Source organism: Triturus cristatus, chromosome 5_2 (genome assembly GCF_964204655.1).
Source record: "Triturus cristatus chromosome 5_2, aTriCri1.1, whole genome shotgun sequence".
NCBI classification, from domain to species: Eukaryota; Metazoa; Chordata; class Amphibia; order Caudata; family Salamandridae; genus Triturus; species Triturus cristatus.
This window is the reverse complement of record NC_140588.1, coordinates 616,436,499-616,462,852: the sequence shown is the minus strand read 5'-3', so window position 1 is coordinate 616,462,852 and position 26,354 is coordinate 616,436,499. Positions and strand designations below refer to the sequence as shown.

The 26,354-nt window shown below is 43.4% G+C and overlaps 1 long non-coding RNA gene across 1 annotated transcript in view; it reads left to right on the top strand.

Moving 5' to 3' along the window:
* Positions 1 to 26,354, top strand: part of LOC146829076 (uncharacterized) — a 249,189-nt gene that overhangs the window by 208,801 nt on the left and 14,034 nt on the right. The window lies entirely within an intron of this gene.

The following is a 26,354-nucleotide window of genomic DNA, read 5'->3' as shown; positions in this document are numbered from 1 at the left end:
TGGGTGATTTTCCTCTGGTTGAGAACTCACTTGTGATTATGGAAAATTTCTTGAGTGGTTGTAATACTTTGATTTTTTTAGCTGAGTAAATAAGAAGTTATTTAAGAAGTTATTTAACACAGTTGTGTGTATGCAGAGAAAAAGTGTAAAGGCGGGTGATATTTGTGAGGCGTGAGGTTGAACGTCATCATCTTTCACGCCAGGATTGATTGGTTGGAATGATTTTGAACTGGGATTAGTTGGTAAAATCACAGTGTAGAGCTGGAATTGGGTCTTTAAAAAGTGAATACTGTGTTTGGATTTGGTATTTGGTACTTGGTTTCATGAGAAATAGCTGAAATTGTAATGGGTTTCTGAAAATTTACATATATGGAAAATAATCATAACATTTGTTTTAATTAGAATTGCCGAAACTAAGTTATTAACATGAAATGTTTTCAGAATTTCTAGAAATTGGTGAACAGAGGCGCTACTATTTCAGTATGTAAGCCAGAGGAGGCACCTCCTGAGGGTTCTCCTGGCTACATTATGACCACTGATCATGGTTTGAACACATGTCTTTGGCTTTGCCAGTGGAGTAGAATTGCTGAGAATGAGAGTGCATTGAGTTTTCCTAGATATGGGACATTTAACACCAGAATCCTGGATCTTTTGAAGGGAAAAATCAACGAAATGAAGCCACCACCTTAACCCATTCAATGTGAGGCATTTAATGTTTGGGAGAAAGTTGTAAGGTAAAAGGAGAAGGAAATGTACCAGAGGAGGATTGGGCAAGCAGTGCAGGATTATAGAAATGCTCATTAGGATGAAGAGCAGCATAAATGGAGGAAAGCTACTTTTGAGGGAACTAGGTTATATTCAGTGCTCACTTCAGAAGCTGTAAATAAGAAAAAGAATGTCCCGTGCTCACTACGCCACTGGAGTCAAGCTATCCTGGCTGAAGAGGGGTGAAACCCCGAAACCGGTCCTAGGATGCTTGATTCCGGTCCAGGGAAGACATGGCTTGGCAGTTCGGGCTGGACTGTTCCCATGAGGCACAGGGTCAAGACTGATTTGCATATGGCCATGTCTGAGCTGGGGTGGCGTGGTGAGCAAAATAACAATGGACTAAACCCAGATCTGTGACTGGGAGTCAATGTTTTGCCAATGTGCAACATTCCGTCCATCATCTTGTGTGTTTTGCTGTTCGCCCTATGTGGGAAGGGTATGCCCAGACGTGGGTCCCGTGCTCACTACGCCACTGGAGTCAAGCTATCCTGGCTGAAGAGGGGTGAAACCCCGAAACCGGTCCTAGGATGCTTGATTCCGGTCCAGGGAAGGCGTGGCTTGGCAGTTCGGGCTGGACTGTTCCCATGAGGCACAGGGTCAAGACTGATTTGCATATGGCCATGTCTGAACTGGGGTGGTGTGGTGAGCAAAATAACGACGAATTACACCCAGATCTGTGACTGGGAGTGGATTTTTTGCCAATGTGCAACATTCCGTCCATCATCTTGTGTGTTTTGCAATAAGTAAAAGAATGTCTGTCATCAAGAAAGAAGGGAATGAGTCAGATACTGATTCAGGGAACAAGATAGTAGAACAGATGATGAACTGCAGACCCCCAACACTACCTACCACCCTTGCAGAGCAATGCAATTTAAGTAACAGTACTAGTCAAACAGTGGCTACTGCCCCCGTGGATCCAAGTGTAACACCAATCGAACAGCCCTTAGAAGTCTTATAGATTGTATCACCAGTTATGGCTTGATCATCAGGTGTAGTTCCCATTAGGTCAGCTGCAGTTGCTGTGCCTACCAAAGCCCTAATACCTATTGTTAATGCCCCAATTGTATCTCAAGTAGTTGTGAGTGATCCTGTCTCAACAGAAGTACGGTCAGAAATACAGCCTGCGGATATGTCCAGATTTGGCCCGACTTCCCAAAATTGACAGATAGTTATGTCAAAGCCCCTTCTAATGCTGCAAGCTTTGGTGGATGGAGGAGGGATGCTGGTCCTTACAACACCTATGGCTCCTAGGGATTTTATTGTTATTAGTGAAGGATACATACCAGCATGGCTTGAGGAAGCTATAGGCGAGAAGAAAACTGAAGCTGTAGACTCACCAGAGAAACTAGATACAGAAAAAGAAATTCCTTTAGATATACCGAATTTAAAGATAGAACTGGAAGAGATGTTAAAAGGATATTTGGATTTGGAACATTTAAATAAATACCAGAGGAAAGAATGCATTTACCTGTGTAAGGAGATTAAACGAAGAGCAACTTTGATGCATGATCGCTTGACAGATGTAGCCAGGAAATATGAGATAGAATAGGATAGAATTGGATGATCCGGCCATAGAAAACATGAGAATTACAGGAATGCACTTACATATTGTGGAATTAATCAAATGCATTTGCAGGTGGAATGATACAGAAAAACTGAAAGGTAGATAGGCACAGAAGCAAGAATAGAAAAAAAGGAAGCAGCTAGTGGAGGAGGACAGGATGAACAACATGAGAATGAAGTTATAGTATATCCACTTAGAGAAATAGCAGGAGGAACATACGTGCATGTTCCTTGGAACATAGGTGATTTGGCAGTATTGACAAACAATTTTCCAAAATTACGAGACAAGCCGGTGCAATAGCATGCACAAGTGGGAAGATTCATAAAAAATTCTAAAGCATTGTGGACTGATTTGAATAAATTCTTTGACATTTTAGTGCCTGCAGATTTATAGACAGAATGTTAGAAAGCAGATCAATGGCCTAAAGACGAACCATCTAGAGAGAGAGGGACGAATGAACGATCACCTGTGTTAATGGAAAAATATGAAGCGGTTGTTACGTTTTTAAAGGGCAGAGTACCTCCTAAAGATATGGATTGGCTCAAAATTAAAAGAAATACACTAGAGCTGAAAGACACAGTTCATGAGTATTATGAGAGATTGTTGCAGGTTTTTCAGCAGCATAGAGGACCTGAGTATCCTGAGGAAAGGACATGGGGATTGTTGTATCCCAATTTGTTTTAGGATTGAAGTCTGACATCTATGCACACAGAACAAAAAGTGTGATCTGTTTGCAAAATAAATCTCTTGATGAGATCCTTCGATATGCGAAATATTGTGGCGATGAATTGGGCATGAAGCAGAAAAGGATTAAAGTGAAGTTCATCTTGTCACAGACTAAGCTAGACTAAGCTAAGACTCAATGGCATCGACATCAGGTCAGCTTTACGCCCAGCCCTCTGTGCCTACAGTTCCATGCCTAATTCCACAACAGGAGAAAGTCTTGCCACCTTTGTGTTCACAAGAGCTCTTGGAACGAAGTTACCCCAATGGACCACCAGCCTGTCACTAGACCCTGATGAGATCCGTGTCACTGACACCTCTCACAAATGCAAAATGAAGGCCAACGCTAATAAGCCCCGAGGCTCTCAAAACACGGTCTTTGAGAAAGGAGACCGAGTTCTTGTCAAGCAAAAGCAGCCGCGTAAGGCTGACACTCTATTTGATACAGAACTGCTAAGAGTTTTGGCAAGCAAAGGGCATATGATACTAGCCCAACAACCTGGAAAATCCATAACCATAGATTTATCACACTTTAAGCATTTGCCTTGATGTTCATCGGTTCCAGACCTCATGTGTGAGGCAAGTAGACCTGAGTGTCCAAGTCAAGCCTTAAGCTCTGCTCCAGAGATGCCAGATGAAGGCGCCTCTCCTCTACCTCATGCAACAAGATCTAGAGGACTGGTGCAAGCAATTCGACAACTTATTGAGGCGTTATAATGTGTATATATGTATATATCTGTTCACACTTTTTATTTAATAGAGGGGGAGATATCATATTCTGTATTTGTGCGTACAAGGCCTCTAGTTGTAATCGTCGAACTCCTTACAAGCACTATGTAATCTGTTGGGTGTGGCTGGGTATGGTTAATAAAGTTTGTGACGCAGCGTGTTCAGTTAACAGTTGCATGCTGAAGAATAAAGACGTGCAAACTCTGTGTGTGGAATAGTCTGTTACATATTTCCAGACTGGACAGGATGCTAAATGCAGGACAGTTGTTATGTAGTTTATGATTTTTTGTGTTGTCCTGTGTTTAACATGTGTTTGGTTCCACCCATTTGTGTCATCATCAGAAATATAAATACAGGAAGCGTGTATGCTTGAATAAGTACATGACTCAAAATATGATGGTTGCGGGTGCGTCTCATTCCTCCTGCTGCTAGATACCACATGAGATTACCCCAAAGTTTAACAACAAAGTGATGACAAACCCATTACCCTCTGGCCCCTATGTACAATACAGGGCCCGCATGCACAAGCTGCCTGAGTCCATTCACGGAGCAAAGTCCGAGGGGCAACTGAATGACAGGTTGCGTGTGAGAATGGTGGTCTGCTACGCTCCACTGCTACGCTACGCTGCTCAAGTGGCACTTCTCTGAAATGTGCCGTGCTACAGCCTGATTGTGCTCACAACACATTTCCATGATGTATAATGGGGCAACAGTTAATTTTGCTTTTGGTGAGAAGTAAATTTGTCATCTCTTGGGAAAGTACTGCTATGTTAGGCACCACAACACAGCCAATGTCATCCAACCTTTTGACATGTTTAGAGCACCTTCCTCAATGGCTGCGCATTGGAAGGTGTGGGTAATAAGATTTGAAAATTCATTTGTGCTCCACAAAGGAAATGCTGAAGCGTCAAAAAGGCCAATCCTACTCAACCTGGTAGGTAAGGAGGTGCATAAGATATTCATTACATTTCCCAATATGGCCCTCATGATGACTTTGTTCTCAACCTCCACTTCAGCATGCAGGCTAAGTCAGACTATAAATGATTTGTTCAGTCAGACAAGGCCCACAAGAAAGGACTGATGCCTCATACATGAGGCTTAGCAAACATATGTGAGTTTACCAACATAGAGGAGGAATCACACGCCCAGATCATCCAAGGGTGCTGGTGGTAGGCTCTATGTAAAGAAATCCTGAATACTGCTAAGATGCCCCTATCCACCATGTTCAATTTAGGCCACTCACAAGAACTAGCAGATATGAGAGCTGCCCACAGTGCAATGTATTTGGCATTGAAACCAATCAAAACTGAACCCAATGAGCCCAGTGAAAACATCATGCTATATTCTGACGTCAACCAAAGATGGGGCAAAGCAAAGTGTGTGGCTATTTTGGCATGAAGCATGGAGGGCCCAAGTGTCCTGCGAGAGGAAAGACATGCTCAGCCTGTGGCAAAGCGAACCACTTTGCAAAAGTATGCAAGCCCATCCTGGCACCTAAGGCACCTGTTGATAAGACAAAGAAAATGAATATGCCCTCTGTGAGGCCGAGAAAGGTCACAACCAGATGACTCGGATGATGCTGTCTCACCAGTTCTAGAACAAGTTCACTTATTCTCAGCACCTGAAAGTCCCAAGCCACCCACCAAGAAAGCACAACCGCAGTGCCATTTGAAAATACAAGGGTGTCTAGTAGATTGCCTAATTGACAACGGTGCCATCGCCTGCATAATACTCAAGAATGACTATAGAGAAATGCTCCCCCTTCCTTCGTGAAAAACAATAGGGATGAAGATCTACACCATTGGCAGTTCTGCTCTGACCAATCTTGCAGGTACTTTCAAAAGTAGCCTCACATCAACAGGAGTCAATAACTGCAAGTTTCTTTGTTACCAAAATGAAATGCATGATGCTAATCAGTTGCAGTGCCCCTGAGGCTCTGAATCCCATCATGTTTGCATTCCAGGGGCAACAACAGTCTGTCACACAGAAGCTGGATGTGTCCCAGGGAATCAGATGTCTACAGAAAAAAGTGGTCAAACCCAATATAGGCTCCTCCATTCAAACATTTGCCCTTCGCCACCATAAGACTTAGTTAAACATGCGGGCACAATTAGAACAAGAACTAGAAAACTTAGAAACCACAGGGATCATTTGGAAGGTTGTCCTACTCCATGGGTGTCCTCCGTTGTTATACTTCGTAAACCAAAGCAACCTGGTCCTGTCACCATATGGGTGGACATGTGGGTGCCCAGCATAATCCCCACAGTGGATGAAAGCATAGTCAAAAGAAGCAGAGCCAAATGGTTCTTTAAAATTGACTTAAAGTCTGGCTATCATCAGATAAGACTCAGCAAACAGCTTTTGTTAGACTTGGCTTTTTCAACTGGTTTACACCCAGACTTTTTGCTTTTTGTCCCCCTGTTGTTGCCCCTGTCTTTTTTGTTGGTTTTAGGACTCTAGACACTTTACCACTGCTATTCAGTGCTAAAGTGCATATGTTCTCTGTGTAAATTGTATTATGGATTCATGTTTCCATGATTGACATATTTGATTTACTGGTAAGCCCCTTGTAAAGTGCACTGATTGTGCCAGGGTCTGTAAATCAAATGCTACTTGTGTGCCTGCAGCACTGATTGTGCCATCCACATGAGTAGCCCTGAAAAGGTATCCCAGACCTGCCACTGCAGGGTCTACGCGTAGTTTGTAACTGACTTGTCTTTCCATGGAAAACCTAGTCTTAACCAGGTGCAATGAGGAGAAATATTTCATTTCTCCTTGTTTTCGCTGTTTCTATGTGTGCTGCATTGTGCAGCACACATAGAAACAGCAAAAGACCATTGATTTTTTATGTGCAGGAAGGGACACTTTCCTCAACATGAATAATTAATAAAAGAAATGACATTTTGCAACTTGTATGTGTGCTGCATTACGCAGCACACATAGAATGCCATTTCAGATTATTTATGTGCAGAAAGGGACACATTCTAGGACATAAAAAATCTTCCCCCTACAACACGAGCACTCTTACTAAAATTAAAGCCAGCGCAGGGGGAAACACAGGGCTGCACCGTATCCTTGTAAATACTGGGCAGTCCAGCTGTTTGGAAGTGGTGGAGCACGGCGTAAATCTAAGGTGCTATCACAGCGCTCTGCCACTTGCTAGTAAATATGCCGCTAAGTGTTTCTTCCCCTTCGAGCACTAATATTTTTGTGTATAGACATGCCCTTTTGACTTGCCAACCCCAGGATTGGTTTCACATTGCAGCTTTTTAAACTGTTCCCTAGAGAGATCTTGACATAAGCAGGATTCCCCAAATTGCCCACCCTCATATTGCTGAATACATACAACTATGCTTCTGTAAGTTCAACTCTATGTTTCCACCATGGCTTGGTATCTCGCTAGAACTGCCTATACCCTTTAAGGATTGGGCGTATTTAGTAATTAATTTTTAAACCATAGAGCTTGGATTCTCAATTCTAATACAACATCACGTTTTAACTATAGCCACAGTGCCAGCCAGTTAAACAGATGCTTCTATCTCAGGCTGGCTTGTCTTGAGGTTATAGACTCACAGAGCCATTCCAGGTCCGACTCTACTGATCCTCCGGGCCTCTTATTGATGGGCTCATCCATCACGCCCTGTTGGTAAACTGATTCCACCCTGATCTCCTATATAAAGGCAAGTGACCTAATGGCACATATAATATGTAATGGATACATTGGGTCTTTTCTATTTGCTTATATTTATTCTTTCTACTCACTTCTTTAGATCCAAAGAGCTCTTGCTCAGTCCTCATGATGACCTCAGAATAACAGAGGTTGAAACGCCGTCGACAATCAGACTTAAAGGGTCTCCTTCTAAGCTAAATTAAACAGGAGTTGTATGTCTTTTTAAGTGATGCACCTTTTTTGATTTCTATTACAACACCTCAATGCACCCTGCTTTCACTAAAAAGCATGAGCACTAGTTCTTGTCAATTATAGTATATAATTCAAGAAACTTTAGCAAATAAAACTGTCTTTTTGCTAGAAAAACATTTGTTTCTGACCCTGTGTACATTAATTGTTCTTTTCGTATAAAAAAGATTTATATATATATTTTGTTTCCTGGCTTGCGAAACTCTAGAAGAGATGAATTTCCCTGTGAACCACTGGTTATAAGAAAACATATTACATTACCCCAGGTTCTCTAAATGTATGAAGTTACCTTTGTTTTCTCTATAGAAGTATGTAATGTGGCTCCAAGATGAAAGTCCTGTCCTCTCCTTTGTTACAGGATAGGGAAAAAGAACAAATGTTTTTCTCTAGTTTTACATGCAACTAAGCTCCAATTGTCTTCTCATATTCAATTTCATGGTCTTCCTGTAATATGTGAGAAGCAGCAGCTTTCTCTCACAAATATCAACCTACCTGGGTTCGACAATGAATTAATCTTCCAGAACTCTCTTTCTCATTCCTCCGGCATAACTGTATGGCTTTTGAATGTGAAATTTCCCTCTCATACACATTGTCTAAATCCCTCTAAATGAGCATGTCTTGCCTTATTATTTACAGTTATATACTGGATAGGAACTTCACATATATAGGCTTTAAGCATATTCCATACTGTATGACTGCCCCTCTCTGCAGCGGCACCCCCAAAGCTTTTGCCTTCACCACTCTTGTTTTCTGAACCCATTTTTGTTGACTTTTAGGACTCTGTGCACTTTACTACTGATAACTAGTGCTAAACTGCATATGCGCTCTCCTTTAAACATGGTAACATTGGCTTACACCCAGTTGAACTATTTAATATACTTGTAAGTCCCTAGTAAAGTGGTACTACAGGTACCTAGGGTCTATAAATTAAATACAACTAGTGGGCCTGCAGCACTGATTGTGACACCTAATTAAGTAAGCTTTTAACACTGTTTCAGGCCTACCATTGCAGCTCCCCCGCCCTACAGGGATTTGGGCCTACTTGACTTGAATAGAAGGGGCCTGTCCGGTTGTCATCAGACATCTGCCTGTGACAGGGTAGGTCCCTTTGAAGTAAATTGAGTTCCTGGGTACAGCCCAAATGATCATCCTGGCAGAGGAACAGGCCTTTGTCTCTGCTCCGGGAGCAGTTATCATACCTAATTTAGGGCTTGAGCACAGAGGGTCTGCAAAGGGAGGCGTCCATTAGAGATAAGGTATCTTTCTAAACGTTCCTTTTCCTTAATATTTATTAAGCACCTGGTTTCATTATTAAAAAGGGGTTTTAATTAATATTGTAGAGTCCAAAAATTATGGTCCTAGAGTGTTTTTCTATCCAAAGAGAACATTAATATATTTAATACTGTGACCCAGTGTTTCTCTATGAAACATCCAGCCTTGCTACAGATAAAATAACTTTTGGGTGCTAGTTACTGAAAGGACATGTTTAACTGTACCTTTCTGCATTTCCTACTTTTAAGTTGCATGCATCTCACCATATGGGCTATAAGGCCTGCCTAGGCATGACATTAATATTTAAAAGGAAGGTTTTAAACTGTCAAAAAGGGGTTATTTTGACAGGTTTAAATGCAGTTTTTAAACTGCTCCAGTCAGTCCTGAAGCAATGTTTGTACTGCAACTGTAATGGATGTCACAATAGATGGTGCAGTCCGATAGTGGCTTTTAAAGTTACTGAGCATATATATGTCATAATAATGAATGTCCCATATCTTCTTTTAAAACAAGTAAAACTACTTGGACATTATATTTATTTCAAGTTACACATGTGCTATTTGATCGAGTTCTGCCCCACACCATCCTCTAAAAGTAAATCTTGACTGTGCGACATCTCCACCAATTGACCAATTGAGTCAAGGACTAAATGGGATGAACACTTTATAGTGAGCATGTAGAAGTACACGGTTGACATGCACACTCACAAAGGGTAACTCCAAACTATTTCTACCAGGTTTGGGAGAGGGATATTAAATCGAACGAAACACAAAAGTCTCCTATTTAACCTCTATTGCTTATCAATGTACCAAACATGTGATTTACGACACCATTTACTTAACAAATTAAACAATATTCCATTTATTTATTAGCACCATGAATTGTTCAATTATCTATTACATACGTTTGCATATATTACAATATTTCATGAACATTTTCTTCGTATTTTTATTAACAGATGGAGACATTCAATAATTACGTTGATATAGGTCCTGGGTACATTTTGCACCATATACTGGGAACTTATAGGTAAGTTAAATATGCCAATAAGTGTTATGGCAATTCCACTATTTTAAAAGGGGAGTGCAGGCACTTTATTATTGGTTAGCAGGGTTAAAGTGCACAGAGTTCTACAGCCAGCACAAGTGATAGGGGAAAAATGTTGAAGTATGCTGCACTGTACAGCACACATGCAAGGCGGGAAAAGGCTTAAAGTTAGTCTAAGCATAGAATTTAGTACTGGAAGGGCATCCTTCCAGTAGAAAGCCAATGCTATACTCACAGAGACACTCTTGCACTATGGTGCAAAGATGTGTCCATGGTGCATGGCAGCACATTTCTGCGCCAGCCCCAGGGAGAGGGGATGCGAGTGCCATATTTCTGTGAATATGGCACTCTCCTTCTCACGCAGCACAGCACAGCATTTAGGGTGCTGCACAATGCTGCCTGCGAAGCTAGTAAATCTGGACCATAAAGTGAGAAACCGTTTTAGAGTAACTTGTACAGGTTGAACAATAAGCTACAACTTAATTCTTATGAAAACCTTTCCAGTTGTTAAAGAGAGCATCAAGATCAATTTAATACAAATGTTTGAGTTTAATCACGTGCCACTATTTACCTATAATACAGACATCAAATGCTATGGCTTTGCCTTGTGCATCATTAATTTTTTTACTTCAGAAGTAAACACTATTTGTGTGTTTCTGGGAGGGTGTACAGAAGGAATTAAAGTTGCCTCCTTTCCCTCCCCTTTTGTGGTGTCGAGTACATATGTATATATAACTCTAGCACATCCTGTTTACCCATTAGCATTATTCTGTTCAGTAGAGCATCCTGTTTTTCCACATCACTAAGTATTATGTACGACCAAAACCAATTTAAACTCACTGATCCAAGTTAATATATCTGACTGTATGGAAGTTTTTGGAAAATAAATACTTGGGGCCATATGTAGGTAGCTAAATACCGGTCGGTAACGGCCGAAATTCGGTAAATATCCTGTTACCGACCGGTATTTAGGCATTTGAGATGTAGGAGGCATGATTTAAGGATTCGGTAATTTACCGAATCGGTAATGGATTGGTAAAATACAGAATCGGTAAAATACAGATTCGGTAAATTACCGAATCCTTAAATCATATGTAGGGAGCACTCAAGTGAGTGTTTTATTGTATTCAGGATTTGGTATTTACCACCAAATACAGGTTGGTGATAAATATCGAATACCTTTCAAAAATCTATTTTTTGCTGTTTTGACAGTGCCATGTGGCAGATATACATGCCCTTAGGGCATGTATGTGCGCCACATGTGCACACATGCACGATTCAGGGGTGCAACAGGGTGTCAATGTGACACCCTGCCACCCTTGAATATGCTCCCCCTATTACCGATTCGGTATTTACCGAATCGGTAATGGTGAATGGCTTCCCATTGATTCCTATGGGCCTCCAGGCCCATAGGAATCAATGGGAAGGTATGCCTCATTACCGATTCGGTAAATACCGAATCAGTAATACCGAATCTTTCCGAATCGGTAAAATTTACCGATTTTTTTACCTACATACTATTTACCGATTCTTAAATACCGAATCGGTAAAATTCGGTATTTATGAATCGGAAAATAGTATGTTACCTACATATGGCCCTTAATGATATAGGGATACATGAAAACACTCCCCTACCGATGCTAGGGCACCTTAGCTGCTTTTAATTACTACTTTACCATTCTTGTGATTGAACTTTTTAAAGTCACTGAGCTTATATACGTCATATTAATGAATATCCCATATTTATTTCTTAAAAACAAGTAAATCTAAGTGGACATTATAGTTATTGGAAGTTACACATGTGCTGTTTTAACTAGTTGTGCTCCACACCAACCTCCAAAAGTAAGCCCTGACTGCGCGATATCTCCCCCAACGGATACAAGGTCTAAAATGGATGAACACTTTAATTTAGTGAGTGTGTAATAGTACGTGGTGGCATATACACTCACAAAGGGTAACCCTAAAACTTTCTTCCAGGTTTGAGAGAGGGGAGTTTAATAAAAACGTACACAAAAATCTCCTGCTTAGCCTCTTTTGCTTATCAATGTAACTAATAAGTGATCTGCAACACAATTTATTTAACAAATTAAACAATATTCCATACATTTTTTTTACCAACATGAATTGTTCAATTATCCATTAAAGATGTTCACATATATTACTATAGTTCATGAAAATATCCTGCATATTTTTATTAACGCATGCAGACATTCAGTAATTACTTCAGTAGACCCTACCCCTTTCCTCATCCTCACCTTACACTCAAACTCACCATACCCACTATAAAAACAAGGGTTCCTTTAATCATATTCATATACCACAAGTACAGTACTTGTGCTAAGATAAGTGATGCGCAAAAAGAGGCCCCCCTGCCACAAAGGAGGCCCCACCTTAAGGGTGGATCTACCTGATAGCTCCACGCCCCTGTGATGCGTAGTATACAACTCAGTGCCTTTGGGAGCGGTGGTATCGGTTCTGTGATGTTGACTGCACAGTACCAACACACCTGAGAGTAGTTGTCTGCGAGAGGAAAGCTTGAATATGGGAAAGTTGAGTTCTGGCACATGGAGTCATTTGGTAACCCCACTTAAAGTGGTTTTGTATATGCATCAGGTGGGTGGCCTAAAGGAAGTCAGTGGCTCCATTTCAAAAGCACGCCCCCAGTCCCATGATGGTGTCACGGTGTCACCCCATGTGATGGTGTCACCCGGTGCGGTCCGCACCCCCCGCACTCCCCTAGTGACACCACTGATGCAAAGCGTGCGGTTAGCTAACGGTTGCGCTCTGAAGAATAAAGACGTGCACTACAGAGCTCCGTGTGTGACTTGGTCATTTGCAGCGAGCTGGGGAGGACGTTACATCTCTCACTTTTGTTTCTTTTCAGAGAACATTCCTTCAGGGTTTGGAACTGAGACAGACACTAACATATCCTCTCATATTGCTCTATCTTGAGGGTAATGCCATCTGTTTGGAACACTTTTACTGTTCTGTTCAACTGCCAAATGTGTAAGTCATGCATGAGAACCACCTTGAATTGCAATAATCTCTCATACACCAGTATCTCATTGCACAGGCCTCTCAACACCTTTAAAGAACCAACCCTTTTTTTTAGATTTAGAAAGGTTGCCTTCCTGATGTGGTGTTACATAGACCTGAGTGAAATGTACAGACACTGGTAAGCAAGTAGTAAGGGATCTAGACCCTAAGGGCCCGATTCACAGAACTAACTTAAGACAAAATCCTAAACTTACTACCATTTTGGTATTCACAGAAGGCACTTACTCATTTCGGTATTCACAGAAGTTAGGAGTCCTAACTTTAGGACTCCTAAATGCCTTCTGTGAATACCGAAAGTCTTAAAATTAGGATTTTTCTCAGTTTAGTAGTAGTATAGTTAGGACTCCTAACTTTAGGACTCCTAAATGCCTTCTGTGAATACCAAAAGTCTTCAAATTAGGATTTTTCTCAATTTAGTAGTCCTAAGTTTAGGACTCCTAACTTTAGGACACCTAAATGCCTTCTGTGAATACCGAAAGTCTTAAAATTAGGATTTTTCTCAGTTTAGTAGTAGTATAGTTAGGACTCCTAACTTTAGGACTCCTAAATGCCTTCTGTGAATACCAAAAGTCTTAAAATTAGGATTTTTCTCAATTTAGTAGTCCTAAACTTAGGAATCCTAACTTTAGGACACCTAAATGCCTTCTGTGAATACCGAAAGTCTTAAAATTAGGATTTTTCTCAGTTTAGTAGTAGTATAGTTAGGACTCCTAACTTTAGGACTCCTAAATGCCTTCTGTGAATACCGAAAGTCTTAAAATTAGGATTTTTCTCAATTTAGTAGTCCTAAATTTAGACTTAGGACTACTAAATTGAGAAAAATCCTAATTTTAAGACTTTCGGTATTCACAGAAGGCATTTAGGAGTCCTAAAGTTAGGAGTCCTAACTATACTACTACTAAACTGAGAAAAATCCTAATTTTAAGACTTTCGGTATTCACAGAAGGCATTTAGGAGTCCTAAAGTTAGGAGTCCTAACTTCTGTGAATACCGAAATGAGTAAGTGCCTTCTGTGAATACCAAAATGAGTAAGTGCCTTCTGTGAATACCAAAATGGTAGTAAGTTTAGGATTTTGTCTTAAGTTAGTTCTGTGAATCGGGCCCTAAATATTTGACTGTCGATATGCTAAGCAAAATCTTGAAGCCATTTAGTATCAAATGCATATACAGTAGCTCGAGCTTAGAGAAAAGCTTTTACTTAAAGTACATGCCACCCAATCAAGTATCAAAATGCATTATCTCGATGAGTGTGATAATATTTGTGTCCTACACATCTCTTCTATACCTTATTGGGTTTTATCAGGCACTCAACATGAAAACGCTGACTACTGTTAGAATCTCACTTAGAAATGGATACTATACTCATATAGCGCACGTAAAACTGAAACATATCACCATCAAGCACATGAGGTGCTCTAAAGCCACATAGTTAGAAATGAACAGCTAAATCAATCATACTATCATGCACCGCACCAACATACACTCAGACAGATAAAACTAGCATAAAGGTTACTAACCATCATGCAAAAAAATCTTTTTAAGACATCGAAATGGATTGTGAAGGATTTAGGCATGTCAGCACATATAGTGCTCCAAGTTGCATAATGTACAATCGAATATCTCCAAGCGAGAGAAGAAAATCGAGAAGTCTTTCACCCCATCCACTCACATCCATAAAATACCACAAAGACCATCCAAACTCACTTTATTTCACACATATGAAATCTATTTTGAATCCTTGCAATGAACAAACTCTCTACTACCCACACAAGCAGACACCCACAAAACAACAAACAATATCAAACAAAGATCGTTCAAATTCCATAACTGACACTCCTAAATCTGCATTAAAGAGCGTTCAGCTAGAGAATACACAGCAATGCCATTACAATAGCGGCTGGTGCTATAGAAATGCAACTTAGCATAAAAAAAACTTATGCACATTTCAATGTGCTCTGTTTCTCTAGCAGCATAGTATGAACCATTGCTCCAAAATTCCTCATTTGAAGTCAAAGAAAGGTCCAAATATTCAGTAATGATACCTTTACTTTTTGTTAAACCATATATGCCCACTATGGGTTAGAGCAGTGGTTGATCCACTCGATGGATTTGGATGTAAGATGGTGGAAACAGCGGCATATCCGTACACAGGTATAATGTTTTTAAATTTGACTCATAGAGAAATGTAAGAACTGCTGTTCTATCGAATTGTATCTATACCATAGTTCTTGAATATCTGGTAAATCTTTACTCTCCTGTAAGTTTATGAAACTTTGGAAACCTCTTTCTCATTCCCACCTTGGAAATATGCCCTTGGTAGGAGTAAATTTGGGACGGGGTGTCTGGTTGAGTAAGGTATACACCCAGCCAAGCAGAACCCACTCCTCTAGTCAGGAGAAGCTAGATACACAACTGAGATAACCTGTGCTCACCCTCTGGTAGCTTGGTGCAGAGCAGGCTGGCTTATCAAAAGAGGCAATGTGTAATGAATCTGTGCAACACACACACAGTAACACAATGAATACACCGCAAAAAGACTCCACACAGGTTTAGAACTCTGTGCTCAGTGAACTCTGCTTGAGAATGTATTGATTTAAGTGTGACAGCAGTTGACTAGGAGGCTGAGGTGTCAAGACCAACTTGGAATAAAGAATATCTTTTCTTATCTTGAACTTGGTGTTGGTTTGGACTTTACAATGGTGACTGCAGCAGCAGTTTTTTAAAGGATGATGGAACATATCTTTAAGGATGTTAAAAGTATTAGGATCTACCAAGATGACATACTAGTCTTTGGGTACAATATAGAAGAACATCATAAAAGAGTAAGAGAAGTTTTGAGTAAATTAAAAAACAAAGGTCTTACTCTTAAAACTAAACATTGCAAGTTCAATCTCAATAAAATAGATTACTTAGGTCACAAAATCTCTGGTTCTGGCATTGAACCCATGAAAGAGTTGGTTGATACTATTAATAGGATGGCCACTCCTAGTAATAAGGTGGAAGTAGTAAAAGTTTTGGAAATGTCCGAATACTATACAAAATTAATTCCCAATTATGCAGACAAAACACATGACATGAGGCTTTTTTTGAAGAAAGGTCCGAGTTTTAACTGGAATAAAGAATGTGAGCGAGAGTTGCTTTTAGTCAAACAGTTGTTGTCCAAAGCCACTTGTCTTAGCAGTTTTGATACGAGTCAAGATATTGTGGTCATGACTGATGCTAGTTCTGCAGGTTTGGGAGCTGTCATGATGCAAGAAGATCGAGGCGTGGAAAAAACTATTTTGTTTTTATCCAGAAGTTTAAGAGGTGCAGAATGTAATTATTCTTTAATAGAAAAAGACGTGTTAGGCATATTTTGGGCAATAAGAAAACTTCGCAAATTTTAGTGGGGTTGCAAATTTACAATTAAAACTGATCACAAGCCACTAAGGGAGATCTTTGAAAAGAGAGGACTAGACAATATATCTTCTAGGATAAGGAAATGGGTTGTCTCTCTTCAAGAGTTTGAGCTTTGTGTGGTATATGTTCAAGGTGTGAAAAATATCTTAGCAGATTGTTTCTCACAATTGGTTGATAAAAAATACACCAAAGATGAAGAGCAAGTGAGAGAAGATTCAGATGATTTTGATGATTATGCTGTATGTCTTGTCAATGAGAGCATAATCAAGGAAGATGTATGGGTAGATGAACTTTGAAAAGATGCTACTTACAAGCGGTATTAGGGGAGATTGGAGTAAACATTCTGAAGTAGATGAAGCACTTAGTGGGTTTTTTTCGGGTGAAGAATGAACTAGCTTTCCAGAGTGGTCTCTTGGTAAGATGTACCAGATTAATTCCTCCAGAAAATCTAAGAATGCAACTAAATGATTTTGCCCATGAGGGCCATCCAGGAATCTGCAAAACAAAGGAAATACTTAGACAATCATACTGGTGGCCGGGTATGGACATAAGTGTGGAAAGATGTGTGCGAGAATGTGTAGAGTGTAAAAAGAGCGACAAAGTATTGAAACCCCGAGTTCAGCCCATGACTTTGAGACAACTTATCAAAGAGGCTTGGGATGAAGTTGTCATTGATATTTTAGGTCCCATTAGATACTCAAGTTTAGACAAATATGTTATTGTACTCCTGAATGTATATTCTAGGTGGCCTGACGTAAAAATCAGAAACTCTATAGAAACTAAAGATGTCATAGCTTTTCTGAACGATGTTTTTGAAAAAGAAGGTTTTCCCTCAACCTTGTTGTCCGATAATGGAGTTCAATTTACCTTTAAGAAAATGGTCACATTTTTGAGTGATACAGGGATTAATCACAAGAAATCTTCTCTTTACCATTCAGAAACTAACGGAATTGTTCAGAGGTTTAATCGAGTACTTAAATAAACGATTAAAAGGGCTTTAGCCAATCAAAAATGTTGGTATACAGAAGTTTTGAATAAAGTGAAAAGTTATAGATTTTCTCCTCAGTCCATGACTAGGAGGACTCCTTTTGAGTTATTCCATAAGAGGAAGGCTTGTACCATGTTGTGTCCCTCATGGACATATAAAACATCTCTTGGTTTAAAACATGTAGAAGGGGACAAGGAAAGAATTGAGAGAGAAGTCAAGAAAATGTGCATGAACAAAAAATGGTTTGATGAAAGAAAGGGTGTGAAAGAAACAGTGGTTAGAGTGGGGGATATGGTCAAGATCTGTAGTCCTCGTAAAGGTTTCACTTCCCACAGTTCTAAGTTTTTATCTATTTCACAAAGAGTTCTCCCTTGATTATTTAACCGTTGATAATGGTTAAGTTTTTAGGACAATTCCTGAACTAACACTGGTGGAGAATCCTATGTGAAGCTATAAATATTCCACCACTATGTAGTGGGAAAGGAGGCACGTCCTTTTGTTTTATATTCCCTCACTCACCCTAGTGGTGTCATGCTTCATCATCGGTACACCCTGACGCCTAAAAGTCAGGGTGGGCTCAACCATATTTCAGGGAGCACTTAGTGAGACGTGTTTGGCCAGGGGGTTAAAGATTTAAAAATCCACTGTCAGATCCCAGTTTCCCTTTATTCTTGGATCTGCCAGTGACATTAACATCAGAAAGTATGGGTCAAAAGGGATATTATGGTCCTAAGACCCTATTGCCAACATGTTTCAGTCCCCTGCTGCCCCATAAAGGGTGCTGGACTTTCTTCAGGGCGGGAATGGTTACCCCCTGGAACAAGGAATAGTAAGAGAATTTCCCTAAACTATTTTGAATAAGGGCAGATAGCTGCTCCTTGATAGCTGCTCCTTAGTTGAACTTGGACTTTTGCTTTTCGTGTCACTCCATCTGAGGAAGGAAAAGAAAAAGACAACACAAACCACCATTGTATTCATGTTCAGAAATGATCGAATTATCATGCGGTGTGCTGTTACTTCCGTGTTGTAATGGCAAGAAGGTGACAAACGCAGTAATGCGTGAAATGCACTTGCATTTGTCTATCACACATTCAATTTTGTGTATTACCCGCGTGGTGGCGGCAGATTGCTGCATCCTGTCTCCTTTCACTCACTGGTGTGTGTTTTCAACATTAATGAAACATCCGTGTCATTCACACTCACTCAATCCTGTCAATATAAAATCGCCTTGCCTCTCATCACTGTGGTATTTCTTTAAAATAAATATTCCTATATATACACTTCTACACCCATTTTTCTTACCCCGTTTTGGGAGAGGTTATACTCCACGTGGGACCTCACCTTACACTGGGGCAGCCCTGTGGTCAGACACTTTTTGTACCAGGGTAATGTATGTGGCCATATCAAGGTTTTTTTGCAGCAGGTTAGTGATCCAAAGCGACAAACACAGAAGGGAACGGGAGAAAAAGGAAGATAAAAAGAAATAAATGGCGGTGAGAAAAGATAGGAGAGCCTCTCCAGAGTGGAGTGGAGCTCACGCATACCTGCCGACTGTTGTTTGTTTCATAATTACTCACGCCATCAAGGGTCCTGCCCTGCAATTCTTCCTATTTGGAGAGGGTCCCACTACTTGGAGGAACATGTGTCCAGCAGCCATGGTTTAGGAAGGAACTCATCTCTGATTGAGGACGCGTAACCCCGCCCATTTCCTGGGTCGCGTTTCTCGTGTCATCGCGCATATCGATGGTTGGATGGGAAAAGTAGTTCCCGCTATTACTCTCTACGTTTTAATGTCACTCGGGTTCTCATATCTACTATGGTATTGTAGGTTCCCAAATTGGTGTTATTGGAAAAATGTTGTTCCTGCAATAGGAATTATTCTCTCCTCTTGGGATGGAAAAATACGTAAGTCCACCCAATCATGGAGACGTGTTGTCATATCAACACTCCTCGCTGGGGAAAGATGGGAAATATAGTCCCAGGTGCCCTCCGCTTTTACTTTGTGTTTTTCAGTTTCGGGGCTCCATATGTCCTTTGACCCGTTCGCTGCTTCTGTGGGCCAATGGCCGTCGTGAGCACTACCTCCGTAGTGAGGCGTATGTCCGTTGGCCGACGCGGACCCGCCCACTCTTCAAAGGCGCCGCACTGCAGCGGATTTTCGGCCGCCGTAAATGGGTAACCGCTCTCGACTGGATCTGCTCCTTTCTCTCTGGCAGAACCCAAAGGATCAGACTCCCTCCCTTCCTCTCTGAACCTACAGAGATCAACTGGGGAGTACCCTAAGGATCCTCGCTCAGCCCCACGCTTTTCAACATCTACATGGCCCCCCTCGCCGCCATCGTCAGACAGCTTTGGCTCAGCATAGTATCTTACACAGACAACACCCAGCTCATCCCCTCTCTCACGAAGAACCCCAAAGACACCAGACTCAGCTTCCAAGAAGGAATGAAAGATGTCGCAGCCTAGATGAGCGACCGCTGCCTAAAGCTGAACTCAGAGAAGACCAAGGTCCTCGTCCTTGGACCCTCCCCCAGCGTGGAACAGCACCTGGTGGCCCCCTGCTCTCGGAAACCCACCCACGCCAACCGACCACACACAAAACCTCAGCATCATCCCAGACTCCTCCCTCACCATGACCCACCAGATCAACGCCGTTGCCTCAACCTGTTTCAACTCCCTCCACATCCTCCAAAAGACCTTCAAGTGGATCCCCCACAAATGCAGACAGACCATCACCCACGCACTAGTAACCAGCAGACTGGACTACGGCAACACCCTATATGCCAGAATCAACAAAACCCTGCTACACAAACTCCAAACCATCCAGAACACAGAGGCTAGACTCATCCTCAGAACCCCCCGACCAGAGCACATGACACCACACCTAAGAGACCTCCACTGGCTCCCCATCGAGAAGAGGGTAACCTTTAAGCTACTCAACCACACCTACAATTCCCTCCACAACATCGGACCCAAATACCTCAATGAAAAAGTATCCTTCCACGCACCCAAGAGGAACCTTTGCTCCACTGACCTGGCCTGGCAGAGATCCCACGCATCCGCAGAACCAGGGCAGGTGGTAGAGCCTTCTCTTATGTCTCAGAAAAGACCTGGAACAAACTCCCAGTCTACATCAGACGCTCCCCCACTCTGAACACCTTCAGGAAGAGACTCAAGACCTGGCTCTTCGACTGACCCGGAGCAGCACCCACCGAACCCCCAGCACCTTGAGACCCTCACGGGTGAGTAGCACGCTTTACAAACCCCCTGATTGATTGATTGATTGATTGATTGTTTTAGGTATTACATTAAGCTCTATTGTTCTAACCTGGTGTGTGAATCTTGTTCCGTGGTGTTTTCACTGTTTTACTGTTTGAAGTGTTGCACAAATTATTTGCATTGCCTATTAAGTTAAGGCTGGCTGCTCTGTGCCAAGCTACCAGAGGGTGAGCACAGGTTAATTTAAGGATTGACTGTTTCCTACACTGACTAGGATTGTGGTTTCTGCCTGACTTGGGCTCATAAACTAGGCAACCAACAACCTAATTTCTAACAAGTACCAATGGTTTTTAGAGACAGTATGCACACCAACACTTACAGGGTAATTTAGACCTGTGTGTAAATGCTGAACTGGGTGCAGACAACATTTACACCAATTTTAGCACTTGCTCCTTTTAGGAGCTCACTGTGAAATATGTTTACTGCTGTTATGCTCAAGCTCCTAATACCAGCTTTTAGCAGGTGACAGCTGCCTATACAAAATGGTGTGCAAGGGGTATGAACACACATAAAATGAGTGTAAACCCCATTGATGCACATTAAACCCCATGTTTGATCACTTGTGGAAATGGTACAAAAGGGGGTGGTGATGGACGGAGCATCAGAACCAATCAAACACTCACACCCAGTCAACAGATCTGGGTTTGATCCATCACCGTTCTTTAGCCCACTCTGCCACCCCAGTTCAGACATGGCCATATGCAAATCAGTCTGACCCTGTGCCTCATGGGAACAGTCCAGCCCAAATTGCCAAGCCATGCCTTCCCTGGACCGGAAACAAGCTTCCTAGGACCGGTTTCTGGCATTTCAGCCGTCTTCAGCCAGGCTTGCTTGAATCCAGTGGCAAAGTGAGCAAGGGACTCACGTCTGAGCATACCCTGCCAACTTATGGCAAACAAAGTGGTACAAAAGGTGGTGGTGATGGACGGAGCATCAGAACCAATCAAACACTCACACCCAGTCAACAGATCTGGGTTTGATCCATCACCGTTCTTTAGCCCACTCTGCCACCCCAGTTCGGACATGGCCATATGCAAATCAGTCTGACCCTGTGCCTCATGGGAACAGTCCAGCCCAAACTGCCAAGCCATGCCTTCCCTGGACCGGCAACAAGCTTCCTAGGACCGGTTTCTGGCATTTCAGCCGTCTTCAGCCAGGCTTGCTTGAATCCAGTGGCAAAGTGAGCAAGGGACTCACGTCTGAGCATACCCTGCCAACTTATGGCGAACAAAGCGGTACAAAAGGGGGTGGTGATGGACGGAGCATCAGAACCAACCAAACACTCACACCCAGTCAACAGATCTGGTTTTGATCCATCACCGTTCTTTAGCCCACTCTGCCACCCCAGTTCAGACATGGCCATATGCAAATCAGTCTGACCCTGTGCCTCATGGGAACAGTCCAGCCCAAACTGCCAAGCTATGCCTTCCCTGGACCGGAAACAAGCTTCCTAGGACCGGTTTCTGGCATTTCAGCCGTCTTCAGCCAGGCTTGCTTGAATCCAGTGGCAAAGTGAGCAAGGGACTCACGTCTGAGAATACCCTGCCAACTTATGGTGAACAAAGCGGTACAAAAGGGGGTGGTGATGGACAGAACATCAGAACCAATAAAACACTCACACCCAGTCAACAGATCTGGGTTTGATCCATCACCGTTCTTTAGCCCACTCTGCCACCCCAGTTCAGACATGGCCATATGCAAATCAGTCTGACCCTGTGCCTCATGGGAACAGTCCAGCCCAAACTGCCAAGCCATGCCTTCCCTGGACTGGAAACAAGCTTCCTAGGACCGGCTTCTGGCATTTCAGCCGTCTTCAGCCAGGCTTGCTTGAATCCAGTGGCAAAGTGAGCAAGGGACTCACGTCTGAGCATACCCTGCCAACTTATGGTGAACAAAGCGGTACAAAAGGGGGTGGTGATGGACGGAGCATCAGAACCAATCAAACACTCACACCCAGTCAACAGATCTGGGTTTGATCCATCACCGTTCTTTAGCCCACTCTGCCACCCCAGTTCAGACATGGCCATATGCAAATCAGTCTGACCCTGTGCCTCATGGGAACAGTCCAGCCCAAACTGCCAAGTCATGCCTTCCCTGGACCGGAAACAAGCTTCCTAGGACCGGTTTCTGGCATTTCAGCAGTCTTCAGCCAGGCTTGCTTGAATCCAGTGGCAAAGTGAGCAAGGGACTCACGTCTGAGCATACCCTGCCAACTTATGGCGAACAAAGCGGTACAAAAGGGGGTGGTGATGGACGGAGCATCAGAACCAATCAAACACTCACACCCAGTCAACAGATCTGGGTTTGATCCATCACCGTTCTTTATCCCACTCTGCCACCCCAGTTCAGACATGGCCATATGCAAATCAGTCTGACCCTGTGCCTCATGGGAACAGTCCAGCCCAATCTGCCAAGCCATGCCTTCCCTGGACCGGAAACAAGCTTCCTAGGACCGGTTTATGGCATTTCAGCCGTCTTCAGCCAGGCTTGCTTGAATCCAGTGGCAAAGTGAGCAGGGGACTCACGTCTGAGCATACCCTGCCAACTTATGGCGAACAAAGCGGTACAAAAGGGGGTGGTGATGGACGGAGCATCAGAACCAATCAAACTCTCACACCTAGTCAACAGATCTGGGTTTGATCCATCACCGTTCTTTAGCCCACTCTGCCACCCCAGTTCAGACATGGCCATATGCAAATCAGTCTGACCCTGTGCCTCATGGGAACAGTCCAGCCCAATCTGCCAAGCCATGCCTTCCCTGGACCGGAAACAAGCTTCCTAGGACCGGTTTATGGCATTTCAGCCGTCTTCCGCCAGGCTTGCTTGAATCCCGTGGCAAAGTGAGCAGGGGACTCACGTCTGAGCATACCCTGCCAACTTATGGCGAACAAAGCGGTACAAAAGGGGGTGGTGATGGACGGAGCATCAGAACCAATCAAACTCTCACACCCAGTCAACAGATCTGGGTTTGATCCATCACCGTTCTTTAGCCCACTCTGCCACCCCAGTTCAGACATGGTCATATGCAAATCAGTCTGACCCTGTGCCTCATGGGAACAGTCCAGCCCAAACTGCCAAGCCATGCCTTCCCTGGACCTGAAACAAGCTTCCTAGGACCGGTTTCTGGCATTTCAGCGGTCTTCAGCCAGGCTTGCTTGAATCCAGTGGCAAAGTGAGCAAGGGACTCACGTCTGAGCATACCCTGCCAACTTATGGCGAACAAAACGGTTCAAAAGGGGGTGGTGATGGACGGAGCATCAGAACCAATCAAACACTCACACCCAGTCAACAGATCTGGGTTTGATCCATCACCGTTCTTTAGCCCACTCTGCCACCCCAGTTCAGACATGGCCATATGCAAATCAGTCTGACCCTGTGCCTCACGGGAACAGTCCAGCCCAAACTGCCAAGCCATGCCTTCCCTGGACCGGAAACAATGTACCGCTTTGTTCACCATAAGTTGGCAGGGTATGCTCAGACGTGAGTCCCTTGCTCACTTTGCCACTGGATTCAAGCAAGCCTGGCTGAAGACGGCTGAAATGCCAGAAACCGGTCCTAGGAAGCTTGTTTCCGGTCCAGGGAAGGCATGGGTTGGCAGTTCGGGCTGGACTGTTCCCATGAGGCACCGGGTCAGACTGATTTGCATATGGCCATGTCTGAACTGGGGTGGCACAGTGGGCTAAAGAACGGTGATGGATCAAACCCAGATCTGTTGACTTGGTGTGAGTGTTTGATTGGTTCTGATGCTCCGTTCATCACCACCCCCTTTTGTACCGCTTTGTTCGCCATAAGTTGGCAGGGTATGCTCAGACGTGAGTCCCTTGCTCACTTTGCCACTGGATTCAAGCAAGCCTGGCTGAAGACGGCTGAAATGCCAGAAACCGGTCCTAGGAAGCTTGTTTCCGGTCCAGGGAAGGCATGGCTTGGCAGTTCGGGCTGGACTGTTCCCATGAGGCACCGGGTCAGACTGATTTGCATATGGCCATGTCTGAACTGGGGTGGCACAGTGGGCTAAAGAACGGTGATGGATCAAGCCCAGATCTGTTGACTGGGTGTGAGTGTTTGATTGGTTCTGATGCTCCGTCCATCACCACCCCCTTTTGTACCGCTTTGTTCGCCATAAGTTGGCAGGGTATGCTCAGACGGGAGTCCCTTGCTCACTTTGCCACTGGATTCAAGCAAGCCTGGCTGAAGACGGCTGAAATGCCAGAAACCGGTCCTAGGAAGCTTGTTTCCGGTCCAGGGAAGGCATGGCTTGGCAGTTCGGGCTGGACTGTTCCCATGAGGCACAGGGTCAGACTGATTTTCATATGGCCATGTCTGAACTGGGGTGGCAGAGTGGGCTAAAGAACGGTGATGGATCAAACCCAGATCTGTTGACTGGGTGTGAGTGTTTGATTGGTTCTGATGCTCCGTCCATCACCATCCCCTTTTGTACCACTTGTGGAAATGGGGCATAAATAACAGCTTGCTGTCTCAAATGTAATTTGCACTGGACCTTGACTGCAAATAACCTAGTTAGTGCAAAAATACTGATGAAAAATATTTTTTTGGGGGGAGGGGGTTTGTTGGAATCTCCTAAAAGGCATAAATATGTGTAATAATAGGCATCTACTATAGTAGTGGACCCTCGTGACTCGATTCACAAAGGGCCTTTACACTCGTGGTGGAGACCCCACAGTCATGGCGGTGGGGCCCACACTTGTGGCGGGACCTCCGCACTGCAGTTACTCATTGCAGACGTCCCACAGATGATATCACACTGCACATATTTAAACTGTACGGGTCTGATTCATAAAGGGTTTCCGCAGTTGAGGACCCACAGTCGTAGCGAGGGCCCTCAATTGTGGTGGGACCGCCACAATGCCAAACTGCAGTTTGGAGGTCCCACTAGGAGTGAGGCCCCCCTGCCACGACTGCGGGGCCTCTGCTACGAGTGCGGAGGCCCTTTGTGAATCGAGCCCTTCAACTCTTGTTTTACCATTTAAAGACTATTTTCGCACCCAGACTGCACTAAGGATAACAAACTGTATGCCACTTACCACATACTTTGAGCTCCGCTTGTGGGCCAGGAACTGTGTGTCCCTGAATTCCTTTATGGCCAGGTGGCCAACGGAGCAAGGGGTGGGATCCAAGCCCCGTTACAGTGCTATATAAGACATTTACACAAACTGCTGCATGGGATGCCGATTTGTGGATCAGGGACTCCATGTCCCAGAATTTCTTCATGGCCAGAAGGCTGGTGGAGCGAGGGTCGGAAGACCAATCCCAGTAACAGCACTATACAGTGCATTTACACAACCCGCTGTGTAGGACGCCGACTTGTGGACCGGGGACTCCGTGTTCCAGAATTACTTCGTGGCCAGGAGGTCGGCGGAGTGAGGGGTGGGAGAGCAGGCTCAGTGACGGCGCTATATATTGCCCATTTACACAACCTGCTGCACAGGTCGCCGATTTGTGGACCAAGGACTCCATGTCCCAGAATGTCTTCATGACCAGGAGGCCAACGGAGCAAGTTGTGGAAGAGCAAGCCTCGCGTTATATTGTACAGTTACGCAACCAGATGCACAGGACACCGATTTGTGGACTAGGGACCTCGTGTCCCACAA